Source organism: Trachypithecus francoisi, unplaced genomic scaffold, assembly GCF_009764315.1.
Source record: "Trachypithecus francoisi isolate TF-2019V2 unplaced genomic scaffold, Tfra_2.0 Lachesis_group18, whole genome shotgun sequence".
Lineage (NCBI taxonomy): Eukaryota > Metazoa > Chordata > Mammalia > Primates > Cercopithecidae > Trachypithecus > Trachypithecus francoisi.
The window spans coordinates 58,478,494-58,490,092 of record NW_022681463.1 but is presented as its reverse complement, the minus strand read 5'-3'; the positions used below and the strand labels follow the sequence as shown (position 1 = coordinate 58,490,092).

The following is an 11,599-nucleotide window of genomic DNA, read 5'->3' as shown; positions in this document are numbered from 1 at the left end:
CTGGTTTATTAAAATGCACACCTGTCTCAGTGTTGCCAAAAGCAAATAATACATTTCCATCCTAATCTAACCTAATCTCTCTGTGGTCCTCGAAACTGAAGACCACTCTCATTTATTATGCTATTATCTTTCACCTGGGTCTTTTGGCTGCCATGATACGTTTTTCCTGGGATTTGCCTTTCTTTTTCAGAGTCTTTCTTTGATTACACAGAGTTAGGTTTGTTGGGTTTTGTTTTGTCTAAGATTTATCTATAAGCTTTTTCTTCTTTCCTCCGTTTTTCTTTTCTCACCTGGTCTACTTTAATTTTACAATCCTTTCGTTCGTGACTTCAATGATCTAGAAACCAATGATTTCTAAATCTGCAAGTCCAAGCAAACCTCCCACTAGACCTTAGAAACTGTATTTCTGTTCTCTTAATAGACACGTCTTTATATGTATGTTTAAGTAGTACCTCAGGCTTATGCTCCAAAATGAACTTATAGCCTTATAACATCTATTATTTTCCCTTTTTTCATTCTTTTGCTAATGACAAGTGCTCACCTAAATTTATATTCCTCTCCTCATTCTTAATCACTTAAAATATGTTTCAGCCTCCCTTGTGCTTATGTGTAGCCATAGGACTGATTTTCAGCCCATTTAATTTGAGAGGAAGTGATGTGTTCTATTTCCACACGTGGTCCCAGACATTCCCAATGCATGCTCCTTCATTTGAATTTTATTTTAGCTGGCGAGAATCTTGTGACAAACTTGATTGCCATAAATAGAAAGCTTGGAAATCCCTGTCAGTTTAGGAACCTAAGTGACTTTTGAACAGAGCTGCCCCACGCAATTACATTTTATGAACAAGGAGTAACCATCTTATTGCACTTAAAGCCATAGTCATATGGGGGAATTAATTTAATTTAAATATCCTGAAACATAGAGATACTTAAGCCCAAAACTTGGATGTCATTACAAATCTTTGAATTTATGTGATCTAATCAATCATGTACATATAGGCACACACATATGTGTGCACACATATAGCTATCTATTTATCAATTAATCATCTATTTATCCCATTTACCCCCATATATTCCCATCATTATTTAACTCAGGTCCCCATCTTTTCTTAACACTCTCAATAGATTCTTAATAAGTCTCCCAGAATGCAGCTTTATACCTGCTTACTCTCCATCTCCTTTCAGTCTTTTATTCAAAATAACATTTCTTAAATATGTGCTTAGTTATTTAGCTCACCTACTCAAAATATTTTTGAGAAACGCTTTGTAATCAGTATATTGAGGAGACATTCATACATTTCAAGAATTACTTGAATTCTGATATTCATATTTAAGCATGTGAACATATGAAACTTTTAAACGTACAATTACAGTTATTCATTATAATTTGCTATACTACAAACATTAAATTACAGTTACTCTGGAGCATAAGTCAAAAGGTTTAAAGTAAGCCTGTAACATACCAAACGAATACTCTCTATAGTATACATGAAAATTAATAGTCCATGTCGAGGCCTCTTTCCTTTAACTTTTAAGTTACCCATCTCTGGAAGTTACTACTTAGGGGCATATTATGGTCCAAAGAGAAAGGAGTAAAAATAACTAGGACTGGTCAATTTATGTATATGGGTGTGTATGCGCATGTGGGTGTGGGTGTGTGTGCAGAAGGGAACACGATCCTAGAAGTTCAAGCCCTCGAGAAGCAGCATGTTATGAAAAATTCCTTCTTTAGAAAAGTATCATTTATATCATTGATACCACAACCTAAATTATATTATGCCATCTTCAAGTAAGGGTTGAGGCAACAGAATAAATGCAGAGGAATCACAATGGAACTTATATAATACAAATAATATACAAACCAACACTTCTCTACAAATTATATTTATTTGTTTCTAATTGCCGGTTAAATACAGTTCTAATTTTATAGATTAAGAATGAAAGGTCATACACTGCAGCCTAGACATATACCTAGCATTTCAGTTGAAGTTTGTTCATGTACACAGATGAAACCAATAACAAGATTTGGCCTAACAAATGCTAATAGAACTTCTTTTTAAAGTAGTTTTTACAGATATTAAACTTCATCTTGCACACTGAAGTCATCACACATACAGTGCAGAGTCAGAGATCTTATATTTGCCTTTATTCTTCATTTAACATTTGATATGGGTTGGCTGTGCATCCACCCAAATCTCAGTTTGAATTGTATTTCCCAGAATTCCCATGTGTTGTGGGAGGGACTGGGAGTGGGGGTGGTAATTTAATCATGGGAGCTGGTCTTTCCTGTGCTATTCTCCTGACAGTGGATAAGTCTTACGGGATCTGATGGGTTTATCAGGGGTTTCTGCTTGTGCTTCTTCCTCCTTTTTCTCTTGTCATTGCCACGTAAGAAGTGTCTTTTGCCTCCCACCATGATTCTGAGGCCTCTCCAGCCATGTGGAACTATAAGTCCAATTAAACCCCGTTTTCTTCTCAGTCTCAGGTATGTCTTTATCAGCAGCATGAAAAAGACTAATACAACTTTTAAAACACTACTATAGTTGACTATTGAAACAAAAACAATAAGAAGCAGTAAGCATATTATAATTACAGCCCTCCACTCATTCACTGCTGCACATAAAATGCCAACTGTGAGTGTTATTCACTGGCCCCATTAAGAGGTTTGACACTGAACACCACCTCTAGGATGATGTTTATAATCCTCATATGCTTCTCCATTGTCATGGTATCATCTTTTCTCATATTTGGATCAAAGTCCACGAGTTCTATCCGATCCATTTCATCAGTCTCTTCTACTTTCTTCCTCTAAGGTAGGAGTTTTATCAGCAAAGAGAGTTCATCAGCTGAGAGAAAGCCATTCTCAGGAAGTTTACCTTCAATTAGATAATTTGGCAACTCTTCATATGGGCTACATAAATTGGTATTCTTTCATTTAGCACACCCAAGATGTCCCCATGCTGACAATCTGACCTGGATGAGAGGTGATGACTATAGTTCAGTCATTAAGAGTGGAAGCTACGAAATGCTTCAACCAGCTGTATGTCCATACATATGAAAAGTTCTCCTCCTCATTGAATAAAAACAGCATGCTCCTCATCTAACACAATAGTAATGTCTCCCAGCTCCAATCCTGGTTGTTTGGTCTGCTTCACCATGGAATGTTACCTTCTGGTCATCTTTCATGCCTTTGTCAATATGGACTTGTGCAATCTTCTTTTCGCTATCTTCCTTCCATTGCAGCTTTTTTATCTATCTTCAGGACTGATTTGTTCTCCATGGCCCTGGCACTCTATGCCCACAGATTAAATTTGCTAAACCATTCCAGGTCCCATCTGATGAATTCTTATTTGCATTCCAGTAACTATGCAATTGGGACAGCCCTCTACTGTTCCTTTCTTAACACTTCTGCCTTCACATTTGTCACAAATCACATTTTTTTTTTTGTTTTATTTGCAGAGCCAATTTTCTTGCCACACCTTTATATAAATCTTCTAAGGTTATTGACAGCTGACACACATTTTTACCTTTCCTGTCCCTCTGCATACTTCTTCCTCTTCCTCCAAATATCATATCAAAGATGTCCACAGGAGAGCCAAAAGCGCTACCTGCTCCACCCTCTTTAATTACCTGGTTTTCCTCCTTTGACATACAATTCGCTTTTCTTTGCATCAGAGAGAACTTGATAAGCTAGAGAAATCTGCCTAAATTTATCTCCTTCATTCAGGTTCTTATCAGAGTGGTACTTCAATGCCAGTTTCCTATAAGCCTTTTTCTTATGATCTTTTTGAGTGGCATTGGATTTAACCCCCAAAACATCATAGAAAGTGGGTTCTTTCACCGTTTTTTACTGGCAGCGAGTGGGTTGAGGTTGATGTGTGCAAAGGAACGCACCTAGTAGTTGCGCTCAGATGCAGCAGCCACCACTCCTCCACCTCTCGCCAAGCATTATGGAAAGTTTCCTCAAAATATTTTAAATATTGTCACATTTTTGACCCATCTATCTAGCATGTATTGAGTATTATTACTTATGTATTTATACTTAGGTTGACATATAAATAAGTGCAATCTCTCATTTCAAGAAATGTACATTTTAATGAAAAAAACACATAACTATAAAATAACTGTAAACACATAGATTCCTCCCTTTTTGTACATAAGATAAAATCCAAACTTCTTGGCATGGCATGAAAGGACCTAGTGAAATTCTAGAAGTTATTAAACAGATGCTTTGGGAGCATTTGGAAGAGAAAGCAATGATCGTTAGGAGCCAGCATGAGCTCACAAAGAATAACTTCTTTTTTGATAGAGTTGCTAGACTGGCAAATTAGGTGAATTTTATAGGCAAACTTTGTTGATTTCAACAAGCCATGTTTGTTCTTAGTAAAGCTCTTTCATTGATATCCTTAGAAGAAAATGGGAAAATATTAACTGGCAGGCAAACTATTATAATATTAATTGATAATACATGCTAATCAAAAGTCTTTGTTTATTACCAAGTTCTTCCCACCTGATCTTATTGAAATTTTCAACAAGTCTTTGAAGCCATAAAGGGAAAGCTAAAACAATTTTAAATAAAGCAAAACTGATGAAAATTATTTTATTTTGCTTTTTCTAGCTCATATCTGTGGTAGTATAATCATTATTAGACACCACTATTTAAAAGGGCATCTGCCTCAGTGAGGCTTGTGGCAAGTCCATCAGGTGCTAAGAAACACTAAAGACAAGTAATCTGAAGGCAAAATGATAAATAGAAAACAATAAAAATTCTTTTCAAATATTTGAATAATGTGGAAAGGCATAAAATGCAGAAAATGAAATGCAAATCATTTTAAAATAAATATAAAAGTAAACATTCTTAATATTATGAGCATTTTTATAGACATATAAACATAAATAAAACACAACTTTTGAAACTTAGTTATTATTTCATAATGATATTTTCTGACCCTTATAGTATGCAACCATTTTTTCCATGTAACTATGTATGTTTAAGAATATACTTTTGACCAGAGAGGTTTTGAGCATGAGAATAGTGTGATCAAAATTGTTCATTATTAATATTAAACCAGGAGAATTCTGTGAAATGGAATTGATTATAGAGAAATTGGTGTCAGGTGGACCAGTTGTAACTGTGCCATCCAAAATGGTAGACAGTAGTTGCATGTGTCTATTGAGAATTTGAAATGTGGCTAGCATGAGTAAAGAACAAATTTTTAATTTTGTCTAATTTAATTTAAATATCTACATGTGGTTAGTGGTTAGAATATTGGACAACAGAAATTTAGAACGTCTTCATCAACACAGAAAATTCTATTGGACAGTGCTGGCTTGATACACGTAAGATAATCATGGAAAACAATGATGGGTTAGTGATAGAAAAGAAAGGGACAATTCATATATTAAAAAGAAACATTTAAATGGTTTATCGATGGGCCTTTATATTGATTCAAAATTGGGATTTTAGTGAGCCAAAGAGTCCCCATCTAGAGTGCTGGGCTAATAATGCTTGCAAAGAATATCTTTACAGTATACACTTTTAAATTACATACTAAAAGGTAAAGATTAAAAAAGCATTTCAGATATACAGTAGCAACAGGTAAATTTAGACCTGTAATTGTAAAATTATTTAATATTTAGTCAATGTTTATTGCATTTGGGCTACTATAGAAGCACTTAATATATTGTTTTATTTAATTTCCACTTGCAATTCTATGCTACAGTATTATTTCAGTGCACAATATTACTACTATTTTGATTTCACATACGTAGAAACAAAGAAAAAGTTAAATATGATATGGAAATATATAGAAACAATGAAAATGTTAAATATCATGTGGAAAATTTTGGAACTAGGTAACAATAAAGCAGGGATTTCACCCCTCGTCTCTTTGACACTAGCATCCAAATTTGTAATTGCTAATCTCTTCTTCATGGTCTATAGGGTACTGCTTGAATAGTCTGATCTAAAACACTCTTTTTTAGGCAAAGGTTAACGTGACAAGCAGCCACCCAAAGATTTGTGATGGGATCAGTTGATACAGACATTCCAAATGCTCAATAAACCTAAATTGATTCATTTTTCTCAACAGATAGTCTAAGAACTTACTTGCATTTTTCATTGTAAATATTCAGCATAAATCTATTGAAGCAAAAAATATATAATTAATATAAATTATAAATTAAGATATATAATATTAGTGTAATACTAATTACTTTAAAATAAAAATTAGTATTTTAAGTCACATTGTAACAACTTTATTTTTGTACATTCTGAGAACTCTAAACCTTGTGCATCAATAAAGGTTTCATCATGAATATACTATTTAAATTATTATTTTTTAATTAACATTGTATATATTATATATTTTTGAAGTACACTGTGATATTTTTATATATGTTTGCATTGCAGAGTGATTAAGCTAATAACAAATCTATCACCTTGCATATTTATCATTTTTTGTGGTGAAAATAGTTAGAACCTACAACTTGGAAACATGCAATGAGTTATCATTTATTATAGTTACTATTCTGTGCGGCAGATTACTAAATCTTATTCCTCCTGTCCAACTGAAATTTTTTTATCCTTTGATCAACATCTCTCTTTTTCCTGTTCAACACCTCTACCCCTCTGAGAAACACCATTCTACTCTCTATTTCTATATATTGGTAGTTTTTAGTTTCCACATATGAATGAGACCATGCAGTATTTGCCTTTCTGTGACTGGCTTACTTTATTTAGCACGATGTTTATGTATGTTGTTGCAAATGACAGAATTTTCTTCTTTTATAAGGCTAAATAGTATTCCATTGCATGCACATGACACATTTTCTTTAATTCTTTATCCAGTGAGGAACACCTAGGTTGCTTCCACATCTTAGCTATTGTGAATAATGCTGCAGTGAACATGGAAAGGTAGATACCTCTTTGGCAAACTTATTTCAATTCTCTTCAATGTATACTTGGAAGTGAGATTGCTGGATCATACCATAATTCTATTTCTGAGGAAATTCCATACTAGTTTCCATAATGGCTATATTACTTTACATTTCCACCAATGTTGCACAAGAGTTTCCTTTTCTCCACACCCTTGCCAACACCCGTTATATCTCATCTTTTTGATAGCAATTCTAAAAGCTAAGAGTTTGTATCTTGTGATTTTAATTTGAATCTCCCTCATAATTAGTGATTATGAGCATTTGTATGACTTTTTCGGGAGCTGTCTATATAAGTTCTTTGCCACTTTTTGATTGGATTCTTTCTTTTCTTGCTATTGAGACATTTGAGGCTTTTTTTTTTTTTTTTTTTTTTTTTTTTTAAGATTAGTCCTTTATCAGATGAGGATAAAGGGATGAAACATCTCCTCCCAGTCTGTGGGCTGTCTTGTCACTCTATTAATTATGTTATTTGCTGCGTGGATGCTATTAGTTTGATGCAATCCCATTTGCTTATTTCTGCTTTTGTTGCTGTGCTTTTAGGGTCTTATCCAAGAAATCTTCACCCAGACCAATGTCCCCTGTATTTTCTTCTAGTAGTTTTAGAGTGTCAGGATTTATGTTCAAGTTTTTAATCCATTTTAAGTTGATTATTGTGTATGGTAGGAGATAAGGGTCCAATTTCTTTCTTCTGCATGTGGTTATCCAATATTCACAACACTGTTTATTGAACAGTCTATTCTTTCTCCATTGTGTCTTATTCGCGCCTTTGTAGAAAATCAATGGAGCATAAATATATAAACATGTGAGTTTATTTCTGAGTTCTCTATCCTTCATCATTGGTCAGTGTGTTTGTTTTTATGTCAGTGCCATGCTGTTTTGATAAATATAGCACTGCAGTATGTTTTAAAGTCAGGCAGTATGATGCCTCCAGCTTTGTTCTTTTTGCTCAAGATTGATTTGGCTATTTGGGGTCTTTTGTGGATCCATATGAGTTTTAGGATTGTTTTTCCTCTATCTGTGAAAAAATGACATTGAAATTTTGATATGGATTGCCTTCAGTCTAAAAAGTGCTTTTGAAAGTATGGACATTTTAACAATATTAAGTCTTCTAATTCATGAACATGGAATATTGTTGCATTTATGTTGTAATCTATTTCAGCAATGTTTTATTGTTTTAAATATACTGATCTTTCACCTTCTTGGTTAAATTTACTGTTAAGTATCTCATATTTTGATGCTGTTGTGAATGGGATTGATTTCTTAATTTTTTTCAGATATTTCCTTGTTAGTGTAAAGAAATGAAATTGATTTTGTGTGTGTTCATTTTGCATCATGCAATGGTACTGATTCATCAGTTCTAACAGTTTTGGTGGAGTTTTTAGAGTTATCTATGTATAAGATAATATCATGAGCAAGTAGTGGCAATTTCACTTCCTCCTTTCCTATTTGGATGGCATTTCTTTATTTACTTATTTATTTATTTTCTTTCTTTCTTTTCTTTCTTTTTTTTTTTGTCTAATTGCTCTGGCTAGGACTTGCGGTACTATGGGCATCCTTGTCTTGTTTCTTAGTCTAGTGAGAAAACTTTCAACTTTTAACCATTGAATATGATGTCAGCTGTGGGCTTTTCATATATAGACTTTATTATGTTAAGGTACATTCCTTCTATGCCTAATTTGTTGAGAATTTTTTATCATGAAATAACTGTGAATTTCATCAAATGTATTTTTCTGCATCTATTGTGATGATCATATGGTTTTTGTCCTTCATTCTGTAAATATGATATGTCACATGTAACAATTTGTGTATGTTGAACCATCCTTTTATTTCAGGGATAAATTCCACTCAACCATGTTGAGTAATTCTTTTAGTATGCTGTTTAATTTTTGGTTTACTAGTATTTTGCTGAAGATTTTTGCATTTAGTTTATCAGGGACATTGGCCTGTAAATGTCCTTTATTTAGAGAGTTTTTGTCTGGCTTTGGTATCAAAATAATGCTGGCCTTACAAAAAAAATCTTGGAGGTATTCCCTCCTTTTCAATTCTTTGGAAAAGCATGAGAAGGATTGGTATTATTTTTTTCTTTATATGCAGAACTAAATTAGAATTCTTCCATAAAGTCATCTGGACCTAAGCTTTTTGGGATAGTTTTTTTACTATTGATTCAATCTCCTTATTCATTATTGGTCTATTAATTGTTACAGTTTTTATTTCTTTTTGATTCTGTTTTTAGGTTCAGTGTTTCTAGGAATTTATCCTTTTACTTTTTCTCTTTTTTTTTTTTTTTTTCTTTGACGGAGTCTCACTCTGTCACCAGGCTGGAATGCAGTGGTGCTATCTCAGCTCACTGCAACCTCTGCCTCCTGGGTTCAAGCAATTCCCCTGCGTCAGCCTCCCAAGTAGCTGAGACTACAGGCATGTGCCACCACGCCCACCTAATTTTTGTATTTTTACTAGAGACAGGGTTTCACCACGTTGGCCAGGGTGGTCTCGATCTCGTAACCCCATGATGTGCATGCCTCAGCCTCCCAAAGTGCTGGGATTACAGGCATGAGCCACTGCACTCAGGACATTTCTTCTAGGCTATCTGATTTATAGGCATATAGTTGTTCATAGTAGTCTCTTATGATACTTTGTATTTTTGTAGTGTCAATTTTTATGTTTGCTCTTTCATTTCTGATTTCATTTTTTTATGTAATCTCTTATTTATTTTTATTTATGTATTTATTTTGAGAGTCTTTGCCCAGGCTGGAATGCAGTGGCATGATCTTGGCTCACTGCAACCTCCTCTTCTCCAGGTTCAAGCAATTCTGCTGCCTCGGCCTCCTGTGTATCTGGGATTACAGGCGTGCGCCACCATGCCTGGCTAATATTTGTATTATTAGTAGAGATGGGGTTTCACTGTGTTAGTCAGGCTGGTCTCGAACTCCTGACCTTGTGACATACCCTCCTGGGCCTCCCAAATTGCTGAGATTACAGACATGAGCCACCGCACCCAGCTGTAATCTCTTATATTTTCAACTTTGTTTCCTCATATACATTTTTGCCCCAATCATTTAAACTTATCACCATCTTTAATCCAACTCCAGAGTGTCCCACATATGTTAATACATACTTTGAATTAATAATTTATTATACACTTTCCTTGTAAAAAAGGATAAAAGATTTTTCAATTACATCAAAAATAAATTATTAAGGATAAAAATTTTTTGAAGGGTGACATCTTTAATGAAATCATTAGACTTCTTTGTCTGTCCTTATTTGCTCTTAAGTATTGTGTAGACCATACTCTGTAGGATTTGCATCTTTCAGAAAGTCTCTTTCATATGCATCTAATCATTAAAACATACATTTGGTTGGCAGAAACTTCTACTATTTATAGATAAACCTAGAATATAAAAAGCAATTCACATTCAGAAAAAAAGAGGTGAATGAGATGTTTGTTGATGTTATCAAAGATAGTAGTGACACTCTTCTATCCAATATCCACAGAAAAGGAGCTCCCTTTCTCCTATCAGAAATAAAACTATAGACTATGCAGAGAAAAGAGCATTACAAAATTTGCTAGAACAAAAAGGTGACCGAGGGTTTTGAGATTCTGTAGGAAATGATACTTGGAATTGATAACAAGAACACTAGATTGGCAGGTTCTTAAAGTAGGGGAAGGTATTATTAAAATAATACCTAAAATAATTAAAAGAGAGGGAATAAAGACTTATTAATGTGAGGGCACACTCATGTGGGTCTCATTTTATAAACCTATGTCCTTGCCACCTCCAGGTAAACTCAAACAATGTAAAGCAAAGCCTAATTTATTGACTTGCCTTCCCTGAGCATCACATAATTTTGGTATAATTCCAGTATGCTTAGATAAATAAATATTTAAAATTGTACTACTGTTTACTAGTGAAAATTAAAACTATTTTTCTGAACTTAAGAAACAGGCAAGAATGTACAACTTAGTGATTTTTAATATGTTTAGGAATTTTCTGATAGTCACTTGGGGAAAAATAGGAAGAAAGAAATTTGTAGCTGGAATCTCTAATTAGCCCTATCTGACATTGTTAGAGAATGGAATTTCCTTGCTCACAATGTGTGATCAACAGCCACAGATGCATTGTTTATTATTTGGAGTCCACTATATCTGACTAAGAGCCACACGTTCATTGTTTATGATTTCTGATTAATGGTTCACACATGGCATCCTCAGCACTGGCTCCAAGTTGTCATGACCTAGGTTAAGCCACATAACAATAAAGGTAAGACAATTTTCTATCCAGAAATATAAATCAGTAGTCTGGATTTCCTGATCTTATGCAGACAACTTGTTTCATGGGTTCTAAAATTATTTTCCTGTACTCTTTGTCAAAACATTTCACACTTTAGTCTTCTTGCTGGTTCCCTTGTTAGCAAAACTTTCACACATGCTTAAGATAGAATTGTCTAAAACATTTGGTTTAATAATGGGTATTGTGCATGGTAGTTTGCAGAACAACTCCTGGATAGTTCTCTAGGGGTCATAGGAAAGGTCATTGGCTGTAACTTCAGTAAACATATTTTGATTACAAAGAATAACCTTCTTCACACTGAGCACCTAGTAACGCCATTCCATGTGACAACATAACCAAAAGCCTTGTCCACTTCTGTATATACACTC

At 34.1% G+C, this 11,599-nt stretch overlaps 1 pseudogene; it reads right to left on the bottom strand.

Moving 5' to 3' along the window:
• Window positions 1-2,659: 2,659 nt before the first annotated feature.
• LOC117063441 lies at window positions 2,660-4,003 on the bottom strand (annotated as a pseudogene).
• Between the last annotated feature and the right edge of the window lie 7,596 nt (window positions 4,004-11,599).